General features: G+C 43.5%; 1 pseudogene; it reads left to right on the top strand.

Moving 5' to 3' along the window:
- The window catches only part of LOC120882885, a 113,163-nt pseudogene extending 96,666 nt beyond the window's left edge, over positions 1 to 16,497 (top strand).
- Positions 16,498 to 23,517: the final 7,020 nt, after the last annotated feature.

Here is a 23,517-nt window from a genome sequence, read left to right on the forward strand (position 1 = left end):
TTAAACGAAAAGGCTAAAATTATAAAACTCTTAAAATAGGATTAAATTTTCATGATCTTAGGTATGTATGATTCTAACAAAAATGTTTCCTTCTTTATGACACAAATAAAACAAAAAATAAATAAAATTCAGTTCAGTTCAGTTCAGTCACTTAGTCATGTCCGACTCTTTGTGACCCCAAGAATTGCAGCACACCAGGCCTCCCTGTCCATCACCAACCCCCAGAGTTCACTCAGACTCACGTCCATCGAGTCAGTGATGCCATCCAGCCATCTCATCCTCTGTCATCCCCTTCTCCTCCTGCTCCCAATCCCTCCCAGCATCAGAGTCTTTTCAATTGAGTCAGCTCTTCACATGAGGTGGCCAAAGTACTGGAGTTTGAGCTTTAGCATCATTCCTTCCAAAGAAATCCCAGGGCTGATCTCCTTCACAATGGACTGGTTGGATCTCCTTGCAGTCCAAGGGACTCTCAAGAGCCTTCTCCAACACCACAGTTCAAAAGCATCAATTCTTCGGCGCTCAGCCTTCTTCACAGTCCAACTCTCACATCCATACATGACTACTGGAAAAACCATAGCCTTGACTAGACGGACCTTAGCCGGCAAAGTAACGTCTCTGCTTTTGAATATACTATCTAGGTTGGTCATAACTTTGCTTCCAAGGAGTAAGCGTCTTTTAATTTCCTGGCTGCAATCACCATCTGCAGTGATTTTGGAGCCCCCCAAAATAGTCTGACACTGTTTCCACTGTTTCCCCATCTATTTCCCATCAAGTGATGGGACCAGATGCCATGATCTTCGTTTTCTGAATGTTGAGCTTTAAGCCAACTTTTTCACTCTCCACTTTCACTTTCATCAAGAGACTTTTTAGTTCCCCTTCACTTTCTGCCATAAGGGTGGTGTCATCTGCATATCTGACGTTATTGATATTTCTCCCAGCAGTCTTGATTCCAGCTTGTGTTTCTTCCACTCCAGCGTTTCTCATGATATACTCTGCATAGAAGTTAACTAAGCAGGGTGACAATATACAGCTTTGACGTACTCCTTTTCCTATTTAGAACCAGTCTGTTGTTCCATGTCCAGTTCTAACTGTTGCTTCCTGACCTGCATACAGATTTCTCAAGAGGCAGGTTAAATGGTCTGGTATTCCCATCTCTTTCAGAATTTTCCACAGTTTATTGTGATCCACACAGTCAAAGGCTTTGGCATAGTCAATAAAGCAGAAATAGATGTTTTTCTGGAACTCTCTTGCTTTTTCCATGATCCAGCAGATGTTGGTAATTTGATCTCTGGTTCCTCTGCCTTTTCTAGAACAAGCTTGAACATCAGGAAGTTCACGGTTCATGTATTGCTGAAGCCTGGCTTGGAGAATTTTGAGCATTACTTTACCAGTGTGTGAGATGACTGCAATTGTGCGGTAGTTCGAACATTCTTTGGCATTGCCTTTCTTTGGGATTGGAATGAAAACTGGCCTTTTCCAGTCCTGTGGCCACTGCTGAGTTTCCCAAATTTGCTGGCATATTGAGTGCAGCACTTTCACAGCATCATCTTTCAGGATTTGAAATAGCTCAACTGGAATTCCATCACCTCCACTAGCTTTGTTCGTAGTGATGCTTTCCAAGGCCCACTTGACTTCACATTCCAGGATGTCTGGCTCTAGATGAGTGATCACACCATCATGATTATCTGGGTCGTGAAGATCTTTTTTGTACTGTTCTTCTGTGTATTCTTGCCACCTCTTCTTAATATCTTCTGCTTCTGTTAGGTCCATACCATTTCTGTCCTTTATCGAGCCCATCTTTGCATGAAATGTTCCCTTGGTATCTCTAATTCTCTTGAAGAGATCTCTAGTCTTTCCCATTCTGTAGTTTTCCTCTATTTCTTTGCATTGATCACTGAAGAAGGCTTTCTTATCTCTTCTTGCTGTTCTTTGAAACTCTGCATTCAAATGCTTATATCTTTCTTTTTCTCCTTGACTTTTCACTTCTCTTCTTTTCACAGCTATTTGTAAGTCTTCCCCAGACAGCCATTTTGCTTTTTTGCATTTCTTTTCCATGGGGATAGTCTTGACCCCTGTCTCCTGTACAATGCCATGAACCTCATTCCATAGTTCATCTGGCACTCTATGTATCAAATCTAGACCCTTAAATCTATTTCTCACTTCCACTGTATAATCATAAGGGATTTGATTTAGGTCATACCTGAATGGTCTAGCAGTTTTTCTGTTTTCTTCAAGTCTGAATTTGGTAATAAGGAGTTCATGATCTGAGCCACAGTCAGCTCCTGGTCTTGTTTTTGTTGACTGTATCGAGCTTCTCCATCTTTTGCTGCAGAGAATAGACTCAATCTGATTTCGGTGTTGACCATCTGGTGATGTGTAGAGTCTTCTCTTGTGTTGTTGGAAGAGGGTGTTTGCTATGACCAGTCATTAAAGTAATGCAAACCAAAATCGTAACAAGGTGCCCAAAAGGATAGTTAAATTTAAAAGACAGAAAATTATAAGTATTAGTGGAGAAACTGAAACACTTATACACTGCTGGTGGGAATGTAAAATAGTTCAGCTGCTTTAGAAAACAGCTTAGCAGTTCCTTAGAAAGATAAACATAGAGTTACTACCACATTACCCAGCAATCTCACTCCTGAGTATATATGCAAAAGAAATGAAAAGAACAAAACCTATAAACAAATGTTCAAAGTGGCATTATTCATAACAGCTAAAAGTGGAAACAACTAAAATGTCCATCAGTGAATGAATGGATAAACAAAATGCAGTAAATCCATACACTGAAATATTATTCAACCATAGAAAGGAGTGAAATACTGATTCTACTACAACTGGGATGACCTTGGAATCATTATGTTCAGTGAAAGAAGACAGTCATGAAAGGCCACACATTGTATGAAGCATCCAGAATAGGCAAGTCTGTACAGACAGAAAATAAATTAGCACTGGACAGGGGCTGGTGGTAGAGCAACTGCTGCTGAAGATTAGTTTTCACTTTGGAGTGAAGAAAACTTTCCAGAACCAGATGGAGGAGATAAGTGAACAACTCTGTGAATATACTGAAAACCACTGAACTGTACAGTTGAAGAGAGTGTATTTTTATGGTTTGTGAATTACATCTCAATAAGAATGTGATTTTTTAAAGTGACATCCATCCCTTCTGCTCCCTTTCGTTAGTCAAAGTCACATGGCCATGAGTTATCCCAATGAAAGAAAATCGCAACCCTACTGTGTGCTTGGAAGGAAAGTGGAAATATCCGGGGGACTGTATGAATGACTGCAAGCAGTGCCCTCAGCCTTTAGTTCTACAAGTAAGATGAGTCTCCAGGTAGGCCAGTCATGACACTGCTCCCTCCTGGACACAATGATTGCCGCTGCTGTTTTGTCATTGTGCAGTCACTCAGTCCTGTCCGACTCTTTGTGACCACATGGACTGTAGCACTCCAGGCTTCCCTGTTCATCACCATCTCCCAGAGCTTGCTCAAATTCATGTCCATTGAGTTGGTGATGCCATCTCATCCTCTGTTGTCCCTGTCTCTTTTTGCCTTCAATCTTTCCCTGCAACAGGGTCTTTTCTAATGAGTCAGCTCTTCACAACAGGTGACCAAAATATTGGAGCTTCAGCTTCAGCATCTGTCCTTCCAATGGATATTCAGGATTGATCTCCTTTAGGATGGACTGGTTTGATCGCCTTGCAGTCCAAGGGACTCTCAAGGGTCTTCTCCAATGCCACAGTTCAAAAGCATCAATTCTTTGGTGCTCAGCCTTGTTCTTAAAAATCCGCCTTCAATCCGCACGTGCCCACTACAGAAGTTAGGACAACCAGTCTTTTTGAGGCTTGGGTGTATGTTACAGACAGAAATATTGGAGGATTATTAACCAAGAGGATGAGAGTTGGGAACTATCAGAAGCCATATATAAGATCCTTGTGGAGAGAGCCTGCATGCAGCTGTGACTTCTAACCCCCTAGATTTTCAAGATGCAAAAGAATTCTGATTAATGAACCATTAACAGCAAAGTGGGTTTTAATCTTATAATTCTTTGCCCAGCAGATATCTCACATGTTTCTTGAGAAATCCCGCCAGTGTTTCTACTTTGCCACCTTCTGGAATATGTTCTCATTCCCTCACTGTTGATGCCTAAACAGAAGGAATCTCCTTTTACCCATGCTTTCACGCTCCCCTTTGCCTACAACTTCAGAATCCACCTTTGATGTTTCCCCAGATTGAAAGCTTTTTAATGGAGCTCATTGTTCTGTGTTTTACTGCTTGTGCTAAACAGCTTATAAACTGATCCCCAACTCTCCACCTACACGTGTTTGAGGGTGGGCTGGACTCTTGAGAGTGGGCTGGACTTGTGACCTGTGCTAGCAAATGATGGAATGCCACTTCCAAGGCTAGGTTATAAAAGACTGCAATTTCTGATTTGCTTGTCTCCTCTTGCTCTCTCTTCCTCATTCTGATAGATGTTAGACACCATGTTGTCAGTTGCCCTAGGAAGAGGCCCACATTGCTAGAAACTGAGGGCTTCCTCTAGCCAACAATCCACAGGAAACTGAATCTTGTCAATATCAAGCCAGTGAATATGGAAATGGATATTCACCAGCTGAGCCTTGAGAGTTCTGCAACCCAGCTGATACCTTGATTGCAAACCTTGAAACAGAGGCCTCAATTAAGTAAGCCATGTCCAAGCTTCTGATCCATACAAACTGTGAAATAATAAATATTGTTTTAAGTCAATAATTTTGTCATACTTTGTTATGCAGCAGTAAATAACCGATGCAGTGCCCCTTCCTCTAAATCATGACACAAGCTCTTTTTAGATCAAGGTTGGGAGTTGTTATGTATGAATTTGTTCTAAACTGCTCTCAAAAAGTATCTGTTCTTGGACTTGACTGGTGGTGCATTGGATAGGTGTTCGCCTGCCAATGCAAGGGACATGGGTTTGATCCTTGGTCCAGGAGAATTCCACAGGTTGCAGAGCAACTAAGCCTGTGTGCCACAACTATTGAGCCTGTGCTCTATGTCCTGGGAGCCACAACTACTGAGCCCGCAGGTCGCAACTACTAAAACCCACGTGACTAGAGCCCATGCTCCACAACAAGAGAAGTCACCACAATGAGAAGCCCAAACACTGCAGCAAAGACTAGCCCCCTGCTCACTGCGATGCCCTCCAAGCAGACATCATGCTCTGTCCATTTCCGTATTGATGTGACGTCAATTCCTGTCCCTGTCTTAGGCTCTTTCAAGACGGTCTTAATGACTCCTCCTGTCTCTGCAGTGCTTCAAAATTAAATAAGATGATATTGAAACTGCATTCAGTTTTTTCATCCAAAGAATCAATAGAATGTGAAATATTTAAGTCAGAGACAGAGTTGGTGAATGAGCCCATGAATCCTTTAGGAGAACCCTCTAAGTAACTGCAGGTAACGCTGCCTAGCTGGCTTATTCTGCTTGGGTTTCTAAGATTCCTCTGTGCTGGCCAACACCTCTCACACATGGATACCCACTCACATGCTCAGTTTGACTCACCCTGGTCAGAGCCCCGGGTCCCCATGCAGGGTCTCCCACCAGCACCGAGATCTGTCCATTACCTTGCTCCAGCCAGCCCTGTTCCAGGAGACTGGACCCAGCCTGCCCTCTCTTGAGTGCTGACACTGGAAACATAAGTTATAGCACAGTTCCCCCTTCATCCCTCTCATGTAACCAAGGGGTCAGCCAGGGCTTCCTCCCTCTCAGACAGTGGGAATTCCTGCCCACAGGCCAATGCCTATCTGGACCCTCCCTTTGGTTCCCCACAGCCTCTACTCCTCTCAGAAGGTTTAACATCCATCTCTCCCTTTACACCAGTTTCTATAAGAAATCCAACCAAGTGAAATAGGCTGTGATGGTCTGTGGATTTTTACTTCACACTGGGAGGGTCTGAAAACACGAGGGTCTCCATGCAGACGTCACTGTCTGGGCCCCTCTGCCTTTTCACTGCCTGGTATCCTCCCAGGGGACCCAATGTGCTGAGCACACTCTAGTCTGCCCTGGTACTCACAGCAGTGCCTCTGCCAGGAGTTCTGGGTTATGAAGTTTCCTCTTTCTCATTATACTTCCTTTGGATGCAGTTTCTAGAATGATCCAGTCTGGTATCTTATAAGTTCCTCTTCTCACCTATTCAGCCACCTTCCCCCAAAAGCAAAAAGTAAAAGTTATTCTTACAGTCGTGTCTGACTCTTTGTGATCCCATGGACCATAGCCTGCCATCCTCCTCTGTCCATGGAATTCTCCAGGCAAGAGTACTAGAGTGGGTTGCCATTTCCTTTTCCAGAGGATCTTCCTGACCCAGGGATCAAACCCGGGTCTCCTGCATTGCAGGCAGATTCTTTACCAACTGAGTCACTAGGGAAGACCAATAGCAAAGCACCTCCTTTTTTCCTGATGCCAGTCCTAGAACTAGGCTGCATTTGCCAGACCTTGGGTATGTTGGCCTGTTCACCAGAATTTGGACTTCCCCCGACTCCATTTTTTACCACTAAACCCCTGCTTTGGGAAAACCCTAACAATTGACTGGGACAACAAAGCTTTCTCCATTTCATAGATGTGTGTGCTGAGGCCAAGGGGATGCTTTCTACTGGATTTGCACACAGAGAGACAGATTAATCAAAAAGATCTTAAGCAGGCACTGTTTGTTTTGCATGAACAAACAGCAATTGCACTTTGTTTAAATTTAATAGTTAAAAATGAACAGTTCTGGTGATAATTACCACATATTTATATTGGTATTTTACTTTTTAAGTTCTGGGAGAACAGCAGTTTAACTCGACTGAATCATATTTATTAACCCAAAGGTTAAGTGCTACTATTGCCTTTTAACATTAGAGAAGACAAAGAATTTACTAAGAAAATGCCCCAAATTAATAGTCATTTACAGTATATGTGTCTTTTGTTGTGGAGGAGATGAAAAAAGAGCTAAGAGTAACTAACAGTAGATTAAAGGAAATAAATATAACATTTATCTATTAATATTCAGAAACATATGTAGAAAATCTTCATTGTTGCCCACGTTTGCATATGGCTGACTTTGGTTGTTGGATGGATGAAGCATGTTTGTCACAGAAGACCCTGCAGGACAAATGGAACACTAAGCACTTCACGCCACAAAACTAACCCTGCTGATGCAGCCTTTATCACACTACAAACAAGAACATCACTGTGGTATTTTTAATAAGAATGTTGTTAATGATAATCTCATGATTTATAAAAAATATTGCTGGTTTTAGAATCATGCTTCATTTTAGTCCTGTTTCTAGCCACCAGAAAGAGGGAAATTTTTTCATTGTGATAGTATGTTTGCGCTTCTCTTTAAAATATGCTTTTCTGGTGCATGGCACACGGGTATTTTAATTAAAACCCATCCATATGGAAGTTTTCTACCTGATCCTAATAAATAATTTGAAATAGAAATGTTTGAAAGAGACTGTTACAAATCAAAAACAGTTACCAATTTGGAATTATAAGTAGAGTAGATTCCATAGAACATGTTCATAGAAATGAGCCTTTATAATAAACACATAAAGATGCTCAACATCACTCATTATTAGAGAAATACAAATCAGAACCACAATGAGATATCATCTCATGTTGGTCAGAATGGCCACCATCAAAAAGTCTGCAAACAATAAATGCTGAAGAAGGTGCAGAGAAAGGGGAACCTTTTTGTTGGTGGGAATGCATATTGGTACAGCCACTATGGAGAACAGTGTGAACAGTCCTTAAAAAACTTAAATACAGCTGTCATACCACCCAGCAATCCCACTGCTGGGCACACACACCAAGGAAACCAGAATTAAAAGAGACACAATATTCATTGCATCACTGTTTACAATAGCTAGGACATGGAAGCAAGCTAGATGTCCATCAACAGACAAATGGATAAGGAATTTGTAGTGCATAAACACAATGAAATATTACTCATCTATAAAAAGGAAGGCGTTTGAGTCAGTTCTAATGAGGTGGGTGAAACTGGAGCCTATTATACAGAGTGAAGTAAGTCAGAAAGAGAAATACCAATACTGTATATTAATGCATGTATATGGAATTTAGAAAGGCAGTAAGGACAATCCTATATGCAAGGAGGCAAAAAAGACACAGATGTAAAGAACAGAGTTTTGGATTATATGGGAGAAGGCAAGGGTGGGATGATTTGAGAGAATAGCTTTGAAACATGCATATTACCATATGTAAAACAGATGACCAGTGCAAGTTCAATGCATGAAGCAGGGCACTCAAAGCTGGTGCTCTGGGGTAACCCAGAGGGATGGGGTGGGGAGGAGGTGAGTGGATGGGGGTTCAGGATGGGGGGACACATGTGCACGTGTGGCTGATTCATGTCAATGAATGCAAAAATCATCACAATATTGTAAAGCAATTATTCTCCAATTAAAATTAATTAATTAATTTTAAAAATAAACCTTTAATTATTTCACTTTACAGATTTAAGTTAACAATTTAACAATTTAACTTATAGAATTATAGAACTGGAAATACTTTACATGTTACCAAGATCAACCTCTTCTCACTCTCCTTAGATAAGGTAGTTCAGTTAGTTCAGTTCAGTGGCTCAGTCATGTCTGACTCTTTGCGACCGCATGAATTGCAGCACGCCAGGCCTCCCTGTCCATCACCAACTCCTGGAGTTCACTCAAACTCACGTCCATCGAGTCAGTGATGCCATCCAGCCATCTCATCCTCTGCCGTCCCCTTCTCCTCCTGCCCTCAATCCCTCCCAGCATCAGAGTCTTTTCCAATGAGTCAACTCTTCGCATGAGGTGGCCAAAGTATTGGAGTTTCACTTTTAGCATCATTCCTTCCAAAGAACACCCAGGACTGATCTCCTCTAGAATGGACTGGTTGGATCTCCTTGCAGTCCAAGGGACTCTCAAGAGTCTTCTCCAACACCACAGTTCAAAAGCGTCAATTCTTCCGCGCTCAGCTTTCTTCACAAGCACGGGCAGCTGTGACGGCACACAAGCGCAGCCGAGAGGAGCTACCCCACATCCAAGATCAGGGGCAGAAGCCGGGAGGACCCCATGCCCAAGGGGCGGCAGCCAAAAGGAGCTGCCCCACATCCGAGGTCAGGGGCGGCTGCCAAGAGTGCCAGGCTGCGACGGCACAGGAGCAGCTGAGAGTTCCAGGCTGCGACAGCACAGGAGCAGCCAAGAGGAGCTACCCCCTCCCGAGGCCAGGGGCGGCAGCCGGGAGGAACAACCCCATGTCCAAGGAGCAGTGACTGCACAGGCGCAGGAGGGCCTAGAGGAGCTATTCCACATTCAAGGTCAGGAGGGATGACGGTGAAGAGATACCCCTCGTCCAAGGTAAGGAGCAGTGGCTGTGCTTTGCTGGAGAAGCCATGAAGATACCCCACGTCCAAGGTAAGAGAAACCCAAGTAAGATGGTAGGTGTTGCAACAGAGCATCAGAGGGCAGATACACTGAAACCATAATCACAGAAAACTAGCCAATCTGATTACATGTACCACAGCCTTGTCTAACTCAATGAAACTAAGCCATGCCATGTGGGGCCACTCAATATGGGTGGGTCATGGTGGAAAGGTCTGACAGAATGTGGTCCATTGGAGAAGGGAATGGCAAACCACTTCAACATTCTTGCCTTGAGAACCCCATGAACAGTATGAAAAGGCAAAATGATAGGATACTGAAAGAGGAACTCCCCAGGTCAGTAGGTGCCCAATATGCTACTGGAGATTGGTGGAGAAAAAACTCCAGAAAGAATGAAAGGATGGAGCCAAAGCAAAAACAATACCCAGTTGTGGATGTGACTGGTGATAGAAGCAAGGTCCGATGCTATAAAGAGCAATATTGCATAGGAACCTGGAATGTCAGGTCCATGAATCAAGGCAAATTGGAAGTGGTCAAATAGGAGATGGCAAGAATGAATGTCGACATTCTAGGAATCAGCGAACTAAAATGGACTGGAATGGGTGAATTTAACTCAGATGACCATTATATCTACTACTGTGGGCAGGAATCCCTTAGATAAGGTAAGTAAGTAAGTAAGTGAAGTCACTTGGTCGTGTCCGACTCTTTGCGACCCCATGGACTGTAGCCTACTAGGCGCCTCTGTCCATGGGATTTTCCAGGCAATAGTACTGGAGTGGATTGCCATTTCCTTCTCCAGCAGATCTTCGTGACCCAGGGATCGAACCCAGGTCTCCCACATTGTAGACAGATGCTTTACCGTCTGAGCCACCAGGGAAGTCCTAGATAAGGTAAGAAGAGGGTAATTATGTATCTGAGACTACACACCTGGTGGGAGGGAAGGAACTAACACAAAAAGCTCCTGATTTCTAGATTAGCATTCTTACATTCTTTGTACAACCTCCTCTAGTGTTCCAGTAGTAAATAAAATTAATTTGAAGTATTAACTTTTATTGTATTTTAATAGATCAGTTTTCTCAATGCTATTAAGATATCAACATTTCAACCAGTCAAACCGTTGACTTTATATGCATATTTATATTTATAGTGTTTTGCATATTGAAAATTCAAGATCTTCTTTTCCTAGACCTAATTTTCAGTCCATACAATTACTCAAAGTTAAAGGAAGGATAGGACAGAAACTTTCAATATTTGCACTTTTTCTGTCAAATGAGAGTTCAAAAAATTAGTTCCATTGAGGTTTTAATATTAATATATGACTTGAATTGTAGAAGAATACATTAATAGGAAATATATATCATTCTAAGATAAGTAAGATACTTAATCCATTATTCCTAAACTGATTTTTTGCTGTTGTTTTATAAGATTAGGTTGCAGATTTCCTTTCACTAGAAAAGTACTTTACAAAATTTGTTGAACAATACATCATACAAATAATCTTTCTTGAGAATTTGTAATAAATCAGGGACTTTCTGACAATTAAAAATAGAAATAGCCTTCGTATATCACTGTATCAGATAAGCTGCTTCCAGCTACAAGAAACAGAAATCCTAAATTAAACTGACGAAACAAGGAAATGTATTAGCTTATAAACAGAAAGTTTGCTTTGGGTGATTTGGCAGCTCAATCATGTCATCAAGAGCTTTAGTTCCTTTAATTTCTTTAATTTCTTTGCATGAGTGTCCAAAATGCCATTCTCTGTGACCTAGGTACTAGCATCTCCTCATTTTATAAATAAGGACATTTATGGTCTTAAAATGATGCCATCCTGGCCCTTTGTTGTTATGATATGGGTCTCAGTAACAACTAGGGCTATATTATTTACATCCACTGAGAGACAGACACTGGCTTCCTGTTGTTCTCTATCTAAAAAAGGAAGGATTTTCACAGAAGTCACTAGTACACTTTTCCAATCTTACTGGCCAAAATTAGGCCTCAGATTCATTCCTGTACCAAATATTGGTGCAGGAGTTACTTTAACTCAGTCAGACCCCACACTTGAGTGAGGGTCAGTTCTCCAACAAGACATTGCTGGCACTCAGTGAAGAGGAGAGAGGTTCTGCATTGTGCAGAGGAGGCTCCACCGTCCCCTCTGAAGCGCTTTTGCCTCTTAACTTCCATGACCTCACTGTTAGTTTGCCCTCGAGTGCTCCTGTCCCCACTCCTCAGATTCCCTTTCTCTAAATATTGGAGTTTCCCATGCCTCAGTGATCAGGCTTCATCTCCTTTGATTTTCTCCCTAGGTTATCTCACCTGTTCCCGTAGCTTCAAATAACACTCTAAGGTGATCATCTCCCACCGAAACTCTCTCCTGAGCTCCAGATTCCTATGTCCAGCTTTATTCCATGTAGAGACGCGTGTTTGTGTCTCTTCCTTTTACGTCTCCTGTTTCTTCTGTAACAGTGGTTCTCAAACTTGAGCATGCATCAGAACCGCTGGAGGGCTGAGGAAAACACACACTGCTTGCCCCCATCCTCAGAACTTCTGATTCAGTAGGTATGTGTTTGGGGCTACAGAGTATGAGTTTCTGACAAGTTTCTAAGTGATGCTGATACTGCTCATCTGGAACAATGCTTTGAGAACAAGTTTCCTCAAACAAACGTCCAAAGCTGAGTCCCTGGCACAGAGAAAGTACAGACTACCGTACAATTGCACTCATTTCACATGCTAGTGAGGTAATGCTCAAAATCCTTCAAGTTAGGTTTCAGCAGCACTTGGACCAAGAACTTCCAGATGCACAAGCTGAGTTTAGAAAAGGCAGAGAAACCAGAGATCAAATTGCCAGCAATTGTTGGCTCATAGAGAAAGCAAGGGAATTCCAGAAAAACATCTACTTCTGCTTCATTGACTATGCTAAAACCTTTGCCTGTGTGGATCACAACAAACTTTGGAAAATTCTTTAAGAGATGAGAATACTAGACCACCTTACCTGTCTCCTGAGAAACCTGTCTGTGGGTCAAGAAGCAACAGTTAGAACAAGACATGGAACAAAAAACTGGTTCAAGATTGGGAAAGGAATATGAAAAAGCTGTATATTGTCACCCTGCTTGTTTAAGTTCTATGCAGAGTATGTATGTATGTTAGTCACTCAGTCGTGTCCGACTCTTTGCGACTCCACAGACTGTAGTCCACCAGGTTTCTCTGTCCATGGAATTCTGCAGGCAAGAATACTGGAGTGGATTGCCATTCCCTTCTCCAGAGGAACTTCCCAACCCAGGAATCGAACCGTGGTTTCCTGCATGGCAGGCAGATTCTTTACCATTTGAGCAACAGGGAAGTCTTTCTATGCAGAATACGTCGTGAGAAACATCAGGTTGGATGAATCACAAGCTGGAATCAAGATTGCCGACAGAAATATCAGCAATCTCAGATATGCAGATGATACCACTCTAATGGCAGAAAGTGAAGAGGAACTAGGGAACCTCTTGATGGTGAAAGAGGAGAGTGAGAAAGTTGGCTTGAAACTCAACATTCAGGGGGAGTTGGATGATGAGGGGTTGGATGATCACCGAGGGTTACTGAAAGGGGCCACCAGGACCCTCTGCAACCTGCAGTGTATTTTTGGAGATTTTAGCCCTGATGAATTTAATCAGTTCTCTGTGACTCTCCATGCCTCAGTGGAGCTTCCTCCACATGGTGGGACAGTTCTGTGTGGCGTACAGGCTGCTGGTGATCTCCCTGATGGACACAACTACCAGAGAATTGAATATGTTGTTAATGAAGTAATTGAACCCAGTGACACTTTGCCGAGAACTCCCAACTACAGTATTTCAAGCACATTGAATCCTCAAGGCCCCGAATTTGTCCTTAGCTGCACAACTTCCAAAAAACTCCCTGATGACATTGATAAAGAAGTGAACTACAGCTCTGTCGACTTCCAGTACTCAGGCCCTGCCCTTGCCCTGGATGGCAGCTCTCACTCCGGGGAAGAAGTTATAGAGAATGAAGGCATTTCGGGCGGTCTCGGACAGTTCAGTTCAGTTCAGTCACTCAGTCGTGTCCGACTCTTTGTGACCTCATGGACTACAACATGCCAGGCCTCCCTGTCCATCACCAACTCCCGGAGCTTACTCAAACTCATGTCCGTCAAGTCATTGATGCCTCTGTCATCCCCTTCTCCTCCTGCCTTCAATCTTTCCCAGCATCAGGGTCTTTTCCAATGAGTCAGTTCTTTGAATCAAGTGGCCAAAGTATTGGAGTTTCAGTTTTAACATCAGTCCTTCCAATGTACACCCAGGACTGATTTCCTTTAGGATGGACTGGTTGGATCTTCTTGCAGTCCAAGGGACTCTCAAGAGTCTTCTCCAACACCACAGTTCAAAAGCATCAATTCTTTGGTGCTCAGCTTTCTTTATAGCCCAACTCTCACATCCATACATGACAACTGGAAAAACCATACCCTTAACTAGACAGACCTTTGTTGACAAAGTAATCTCTCTGCTTTTGAATATGCTGTCTAGGTTGGTCATAAATTTTTTTCCAAAGGAGTAAGCGACTTTAAGTTTCATGGTTGCAGTCACCATCTGCAGTGATTTTGGAGCCCCAAAAAATAAAGTCTGACACTGTTTCCACTGTTTCCCCATCTATTTGCCATGAATTAAGGGGACCAGATTCCACAATCTTAGTTTTCTGAATGTTGAGCTTTAAGCCAACTTTTTCACTCTCCTCTTTCACTTTCATCAACAGGCTTTTTAGTTCCTCTTCACTTTCTGCCATAAGGGTGGTGTCATCTGCATATCTGAGGTTATTGATATTTCTCCCGGCAATCTTGATTCCAACTTGTGCTTCTTCCAGCCCAACGTTTCTCATGGTGTACCTGCATATAAGTTAAATAAGCAGGGTGACAATACACAGCCTTGACGTCCTCCTTTTCCTATTTGGAACCAGTCTGTGGTTCCATGTCCAGTTCTAACTGTTGCTTCCTGACCTGCCTACAGCTTTCTCAAGAGGCAGGTCAGGCGGTCTGGTATTCCCATCTCTTTCAGAATTTTCCACAGTTTATTGTGATCCACACAGTCAAAGGCTTTGGCTTAGTCAATAAAGCAGAAATAGATGTTTTTCTGGAACTCTTTCACTTTTTTGATGATACAGCAGATGTTAGCAATTTGATCTCTGGTTCCTCTGCCTTTTCTAAAACCAGCTTGAACATCTGGAAGTTCACGGTTCATGTACTGTTGAAGCCTGGCTTGGAGAATTTTGAGTATTACTTTGCTAGCATGTGAGATGACTGCAACTGTGTGGTAGAAAGGGAGTGCAAAAAGAAGAAAAAACATCCTCCTAGATATTACAGTCACTTGAAAGTGCCGAGGGCAGGCCTTCAGCAGAAGCCCTGGTCAGTGGTCACCCAGCCCAGCAGTCCACATCAGTGCAGGCACCGAGGATGCAGATATGATGGGACTGTGCCCGTAGCCCCCCCACCCCCGGACTTGGGGCAGCCCTCAGAACACCACAGACTTTATCAGCGATACCACGCCTCACTGGGGCTTTCCCTGAGCCCTGGACAGTGGGGCCAGGACTGCAGAGCAGCTTGAGGGCTGCCCCAGGGCTGACTCCTGGCAGGGACACCCTGTTGAGGACAGCTGTGGCTCAGCCCTCCAGTCCTCCATGGGGACTGAGACTACTGAGAGCCACTAAGGGACAAACACTTGAATCCTTGGTTGAGGGCACAGCTGCCAGTGGGGTGGAGTTGCACACCATGGAGAGCTTGGACTCAGCCCCACAAAGGTTGAGAGCACCCCACCTCCTGTGGACGCCCCAGCCTCCGCAGCGGGCATGGTGCCCACCAGTCAGCCCGCCAAATCGTGGGCCAGTCTTTTTCATGATTCTAACTCTCTTCCTCCTCCTCGCCTGTGGTTTCTGTGCAAACTAAGAATTCCCCTTCCACCACGTCTCCCTTCATCTCTGAAAAGCAGGCAGAAGTCAAGGAAGGGCTGGTTCCAGTTTCAGAGGATCCCGAAGCCATAAAGATTGCAGAGTTCCTGGAGAACACCACCCTGATTCATAAACCAGTGTTGTTGCAACCCTGTGGGCTGATCTACAGAGGAAATTAGTGCTACATCAAAGCCACACTGCAGGTGTTGGTGGCTTGCCCACCGATATATCACCTGATGAAGTTCATTCCTCTGTATTCAAAAGTGCAAAGCCCTTGTACATCCACACCCATGACAGACAGCTTTGTTTAGCTAATGAATGAGTTTACTAATATGCCAATACCTCCAAAACCCAGACAAGCTCTTGGGGATAAAATCATGAGGGATATCCGCCTGAGCTGCCTTTGAACCCACGTATATTTCTAGACTCCTGACAGTGATCAAGTGGAGCCCGTCTGTAAAGGATGAGCAAGAAGATGCTGAGGAGTACTTAGGTTTCATTCTAAATGGACTCCATGAGGAAATGCTGAACCAAAAGAAACTTCTGTCACCAGATAATGAAAACATTACTGTTTCCAGTGGACCCAAAAGCCACTCAGTGAACGAAGAGGAGCAGGAAGAACCAGAAGAAGGAAGTGAGGACAAGTGGGAGTAAGCAGGCTCCAGAAACAAGACCTCAGTCACTCACCAGGCGGCCTTTGTTCAGGCCCCCATCGCTGGTATTACCAGCAGATTTCAAAAGAGTCTGCCACCGGGCAGCTGTTCTTCAATCTGCATCTGGACATCCAGTCCAACAAGATACGTGCTGTCCAGTATGCAATGGGGAGCCTGGTGGCCAGAGAGTCTGGCCAGGGTGATGCCACCAAAAACGAACAAGAGGTGGAGATCAGCCGGAAAGTGACCCTGGAAAAGCTGTTCTGTGCTCCTGCTGCACCTCCAGCGGTTCGTGGACAAGACTGGGGGCTGTCAGAAGCTCATCAGAAATGCTGAATATCCTGCGGACATGCAAGTTAGTAAAGACTGCTCTCTCCAGGGCTTAAAAATAAGAACTTTAAATGCCACAGAGCCTATAGGCTGTTTGCAGTGGTCTACCAGCACGGCAGCAGCGCCACCGGCAGCCACAGGACGTCTCCCAGATCAGGCTCAAGGGCTAGAGGCACACTGATGAGCAGACGGTGACGGTGACCAGGCCAGCTGTCACGGTGATCAGTCAGATGGAAACGGTGATCAGCCCAATGGTCAAGGCCATCACCGCGCAGCCCGCCTCCTGCACCACAGCTGCGTGGACCTGCTGTGGCCGTGCCCGGGGTGCTTGTAGGCTCTGCTCTCACCACCTCCCCTCTTCTCTTTAATGGTTCTTATAACCCTTACTAAGGAAGGAGACACCCCATGTCTAAGGTCAGGGGCGGCGGCTGAAGGAGCTACCCTGCGTCCCAGGCCAGGGGCAGTGGCCAAGAGGAGCTACCCAGTGTCCCAGGTCAGTGGCGGCCAGGAGGAGACACCCCGTGTCCGAGGTCAAGGGCGGCGGCTGAGAGGAGCTACCCTGCATCCGAGGTCAGGGGTGGCCAGGAGAAGCCACCTCAAGACCAAGGCCAGGGGCGGTGGCCCTGAGGAGCTACCCCATGCCAGAGGCCAGGGGCGGCAGCCGGGAGGAGCAACCCGAGGAGTGGTGGCTGCGCAAGCGTAGGAGGGCCTAGAGGAGATATACCACGTTGAAGGTCAGGAAGGGCGGTGGTAAGGAGATATCCCTCATCCAAGGTAAGAAGCAGCGGCTGCGCTTTGCTGGAGCAGCCGTGAAGATATACCCCATGTCCAAGGTAAGAGAAACCCAAGTAAGATGGTAGGGGTTGCAAGAGGGCATCAGAGGGCAGACACACAGAAACCATATTCACAGAAAACTAGTCAATCTAATCACACTAGGACCACAGCCTTGTCTAACTCAATGAAACCAAGCCATGCCTGTGGGGCAACCCAAGATGGGCGGGTCATGGTGGAGAGGTCTGACAGAATGTGGTCCACTGGAGAAGGGAATGGCAAACCACTTCAGTATTCTTGCCTTGAGAACTCCATGAACAGGATGAAAAGGCAAAATGATAGGATACTGAAAGAGGAACTCCCCAGGTCAGTAGGTGCCCAATATGCTACTGGAGATCGGTGGAGAAAAAACTCCAGAAAGAATGAAAGGATGAAGCCAAAGCAAAAACAATACCCAGCTGTGGATGTGACTGGTGATAGAAGCAAGGTCCAATGCTGTAAAGAGCAATATTGCATAGAAACCTGGAATGTCAGGTCCATGAATCAAGGCAAATTGGAAGTGGTCAAACAAGAGATGGCAAGAGCGAACGTCAACATTCTAGGAATCAGCGAGCTAAAATGGACTGGAATGGGTGAATTTAACTCAGATGACCATTATATCTATTACTGCAGGCAGGAAGCCCTCAGAAGAAATGGAGTAGCCATCATGGTCAACAAAAGAGTCTGAAATGCAGTACTTGGATGCAGTCTCAAAAACGACAGAATGATCTCTGTTCATCTCCAAGGCAAACCATTCAATATCACAGTTATCCAAGTCTATGCCCCAACCAGTAATGCTGAAGAAGCTGAAGTTAAATGGTTTTATGAAGACCTACAAGACCTTTTAGAACTAACACCCAACAAAGATGTCCTTTTCATTATAGGAGACTGGAATGCAAAAGTAGGAAGTCAAGAAACACCTGGAGTAACAGGCAAATTTGGCCTTGGAATGCAGAATGAAGCAGGGCAAAGACTAATAGAGTTTTGCCAAGAAAATGCACTGGTCATAGCAAACACCCTCTTCCAACAACACAAGAGAAGACTCTACACATGGACATCACCAGATGGTCAACACCAAAATCAGATTGATTCTATTCATTGCAGCCAAAGATGGAGAAGCTCGATACAGTCAACAAAAACAAGACCAGGAGCTGACTGTGGCTCAGATCATGAACTCCTTATTACCAAATTCAGACTCAAATTGAAGAAAGTAGGGAAAACTGCTAAACCATTCAGGTTTGACCTAAATCAAATCCCTTATGATTATACAGTGGAAGTCAGAAATAGATTTAAGGGCCTAGATCTGATAGATAGAGTGCCTGATGATCTATGGACGGAGGTTCGTGAATCTGTACAGGAGACAGGGATCAAGACCATCCCCATGGAAAAGAAATGCAAAAAAGTAAAATGACTGTCTGGGGAGGCCTTACAAATAGCTGTGAAAAGAAGAGAGGCAAAAAGCAAAGGAGTAAAGGAAATACATAAGCATCTGAATGCAGAGTTCCAGAGAATAGCAAGAAGAGATAAGAAAGCCTTCCTCAGCGATCAATGCAAAGAAATAGAGGAAAACCACAGAATGGGAAAGACTAGAGATCTCTTCAAGAAAATTAGAGATACCAAGGGAACATTTCATGCAAAGATGGGCTCGATAAAGGACAGAAATGGTCTGGACCTAACAGAAGCAGAAGATATTAAGAAGAGGTGGCAAGAATATACAGAAGAACTGTACAAAAAAGATCTTCACAACCCAGATAATCATGATGGTGTGATCACTCATCTAGAGCCAGACATCCTGGAATGTAAAGTCAAGTGGGCCTTGGAAAGCATCACTAAGAATAAAGCTAGTGGAGGTGATGGAATTCCAGTTGAGCTGTTTCAAATCCTGAAAGATAATGCTGTGAAAGTGCTGCACTCAATATGCCAGCAAATTTGGAAAACCCAGCAATGGCCACAGGACTGGAAAAGGTCAATTTTCATTCCAGTCCCAAAGAAAGGCAATGCCAGAGAATGCTCAAATTACCACACAATTGCACTCATCTCACACACTAGTAAAGTAATGCTCAAAATTCTCCAAGCCAGGCTTCAACAATACATGAACCGTGAACTTCCTGACGTTCAAGCTGGTTTTAGAAAAGGCAGGGGAACTAGAGAGCAAATTGCCAGCATCCGCTGGAACATGGAACAAGCAAGAGAGTTCCAGAAAAACATCTATTTCTGCTTTATGGACTATGCCAAAGCCTTTGACTGTGTGGATCACAATAAACTGTGGAAAATTCTTCAAGAGATGGGAATACCAGACGACCTGACCTGCTGTATGCAGGTCAGGAACCAGCAGTTAGAATTGGACATGGAACCACAGACTGGTTCCAAATAGGAAAAGGGGGACGTCAAGGCTGTATATTATCACCCTGCTTAGTTAACTTACATGCAGAGTACATCATGAGAAACGCTGGACTGGAAGAAGCAAAAGCTGGAATCAAGATTGCCAGTAGAAATATCAAGAACCTCAGATATGCAGATGACACCACCCTTATGGCAGAAAGTGAAGAGGAACTAAAAAGCCTCTTCATGAAAGTGAAAGTGGAGAGTGAAAAAGTTGGCCTAAAGCTCAACATTCAGAAAACGAAGATCATGGCATCCGGTCCCATCACTTCATGGGAAATAGATGGGGAAACAGTGGAAACAGTGTCAGACTTTATTTTGGGGGGGCTCCAAAATCACTGCAGATGGTGATTGCAGCCAGGAAATTAAAAGACGCTTACTCCTTGGAAGAAAAGTTATGGCCAACCTAGATAGTATATTCAAAAGCAGAGACATTACTTTGCCGGCTAAGGTCCGTCTAGTCAAGGCTATGGTTTTCCCTGTAGTCATGTATGGATGTGAGAGTTGGACTGTGAAGAAGGCTGAGTGCCAAAGAATTGATGCTTTTGAACTGTGGTGTTGGAGAAGACTCTTGAGAGTCCCTTGGACTGCCAGGAGATCCAACCAGTCCATTCTGAAAGAGATCAGCCCTGGGGTTTCTTTGGAAGGAAAGATACTAAAGCTGAAACTCCAGTGCTTTGGCCACCTCATGCAAAGAGTTGACTCATTGGAAAAGACTCTGATGCTGGGAGGGATTGGGGGCAGGAAGAGAAGGGGACGACTGAGGATGAGATGGCTGGATGGCATCGCTGACTCGATGGATGTGAGTCTGAGTGAACTCCGGGAGTTGGTGATGGACAGGGAGGCCTGGCATGCTGCGTTTCATGGGGTCGCAAAGAGTCAGACACTACTGAGCGACTGAACTGAACTGAACTGAAAGGAGAGGCTCTTTCTCCTTATCACAAAAATTGGCTTGAGTGAAAGGAGACGCTTTGTGGTTTGTGCACAGCATAGCTTCCACTGACTTCTAGCCCAAATCAAAATCATCTGGTGAAACAGACTGTCGCTTGATTCAAGAAAATACATGAGAAACCCATTTCTGAAATAATGGTAATTTCTGAGTAAGAAGGGTAACTTGCGTTTGATTCCCAGTCTAATTGCATAGTAGAGTAACTCCTGCACCAGCAACAACAATTGTAAATTTGTGAAAATGAATTTTATCTTTCCTTAAAAAGGATAAATTTTTAAATCCATCACACTTTTATCCCTCACCCTTTAGTTTTTGATCGATGATAAAAACAAGCCAGTTACCAGAGAAGAAATAGTTCTTCAAAAGATAAACAAACACACAAAAAAGTTGCTGGTTCCTAACAAGAAAAATACATTTTAATAATTGTGCCCAGAGAAGCTGCTTACGTACTCATGGCAGATCAAATATTTGGAGTTACAATGCCAGTCACATAAAAGGGTGATTGTAACTTTATTGCCATTAAAAGATTTCAAAGTGCATTCATGCTTCTGTGTACACATAATGAAAAAGGAGCAAAATAATGAAGATTGGTATTTCCCTCCAGCTCCTGTTTTATTCTGCTGTCTGCTCTTCTATGATGCCACGTTTCTAATGTACACAGTTAGCGATAGCTAGGAGTATACAGTTGTTGCCCACCAATAAAAATCACAAAGTTGGTTTAAAACTGAAAAAAAACAAACCTCCACATTCAAAAAACTAAGATCATGGCATCCAGTCCCACAGCTTCATGCAAATAGAAGGGGGAAAGTGGAGGCAGTGGCTGACTTTATTTTCTTCAGCTCCAAAATCATTGTAGATGGTGACTGCAGCCATGAAATTAAAAGATGCTTGCTCCTTGGAAGAAAAATTATGACCAACCTAGACAGTGTATTAAAAAGTAGTCATCACATTGCCAACAAAGATGCGTATAGTCAAAGCTATGGTTTTTCCAGTAGTCGTGTATGGATGTAAGAGTTGGACCATAAAGAAGGCTGAGAGCTGAAAAATTGATGTTTTCAAGTTGTAGTGTTGGAGAAGACTCTTGAGAGTCCCTTGGACTGCAAGGAGATCCAACCAGTCCATCCTCAAGGAAATGAACCTTCAATATGCATTGGATGGACTGATGTTGAAACTGAAGCTCCAATACTTTGGCCACATAGTGAAGAGTCAACCCACTAGAAAAGACCATGATGCTCAGAAAGACTGAAAGCAAAAGGAGAAGCGGGCAGCAGAGGATGAGATGGTTAGATAGCATCACTGACTCAATGGATGTGAATTTGAGCAAACTCAAGGCGATAGTGGAGGGTAGAGGAGCCTGTCATCCTGCAACCCATGAGATCACAAATCATCTGACACGACTTAGTGACCTAACAAGAACAACAACATCACACATAGCAATGTATAATTTCAGTTTAGCTTTGTTTTTTTTAATTACTATCTCCTTTGCTAAGAGTCGGCTTCATCAAGACAGGAGTTATGTTCCTCTTATTCATTTCTGTATTACTCATTCAGAAAAAAGTTTTGTTGGTGCCTTAAAACTATTTCTCTTCTCCTCTTTCTTACATAGCAGACACTAATTTAGCTCAGGTATCAGGAGATTCTTGATCTCAGGGAATATGGAACTAGCTATCTAGGAGTAGGCTTGTAATTCAGTTCTACCCTTAAGATATAATGAGAAATGTGGAATATCTTCTGTATGTTGTATGAAGATGTGATATGTGGAGTTGCAGCATCCAGACTGCAACCAGGAGGGAGAGTTCTAGCAAACTGCAAAGATACCAATCCTGAGATCCAACATCAATAAGCTGCTGCACACACCTAGCAAATACCTACCAAATGTTAAGGGACATAAACAAAGACAACTATGTGTTTAAGCTGTTTTCTGTTGCAGTGGCTAGATGAAGCCAAAAGTATTATGACTTAGTACACTGCTTGACACAGGCAAGCAACTTGTGTTCAGTTAATACAGGTATTTGTTTTTGTTGAATGAATAAAAAACTACATAGCTAAAGCAATGTGAGAAAGAATGGGGAAGGTATCCAGGGAATTTAATCTACCTTAAAAATACAATTTTGGGGGGGATTAATCTAAGGGAGGGAGAAGTAGGAACAGGGTACATATTATACTGCCTGGTGATATTTATTAACCAATTTATACAAATATTTTTTCATTCATTTAAATAAAAATGTAATGAAGACTTACTACTTCAAGAAGTATTACATTAAGGAGGCACACAGTATATTGTTTGAAAATATAGGTCACGGAATACTTAAACACAGCCACTCAAAATCTGGTGCCTTAAAGTAAGTTACTAAATCTCCATTAACTTCAATTTGCATGTGTGTATACTAAGTCACTTCACTCATGTCTGACTCTCTGCGGCCCAATGAACTGTAGCCTGCCAGCCTCGTCTGTCCATGGGGTTCTCCAGGCAAGAATACTGGAGTGGGTTGCCATGCCCTCCTCTGACCTGGGGATTGAACCCACATCTCTTACATCTCCTGTACTGGCAGGCAGGTTCTTTACCACTAGCGCCACCTGAGAAGCGCTAACTTCAGTTTACTCCTCTTCAAAGGAAATAATCGCACTTTTAAAAGGTTAGTGTGATGAGAGGATACATGTAAAGTGCTCAGTGTCCTACATGCCCATGAAGTAGTAAATAATAAATAGTTTTATATTTGTTATTATAATGATTAACTAAGAGAAATGGACACAAAGGTGAAAAATATATAGCCCCATTCCATAGCAAAAATGCCTTAATATCTGAATATTGAAATAATATAAAACAACATGAAGAATGTGAAGGAAAGAAAAGTCTTTCTGCTTTGGAAGAGAAGACAAGTTTTTAGTAGAGGAGAAGACATTTGGTCTGTATCTTTCATGAAAGGTTGCATGTTCACATGCAGAGATGAGCAGTGAAGAATGTATGTCACAGTGGTTGGAAAGGGAGAACTAACATATGACAGACAATAAAACCTAGGAAGAGGAGGGCAGGGAAATATAAGGCCGTGTAGCTCATGGCTGGTAGAATGGCT

Source organism: Oryx dammah, unplaced genomic scaffold (assembly GCF_014754425.2).
Source record: "Oryx dammah isolate SB20612 unplaced genomic scaffold, SCBI_Odam_1.1 HiC_scaffold_24, whole genome shotgun sequence".
NCBI lineage: Eukaryota > Metazoa > Chordata > Mammalia > Artiodactyla > Bovidae > Oryx > Oryx dammah.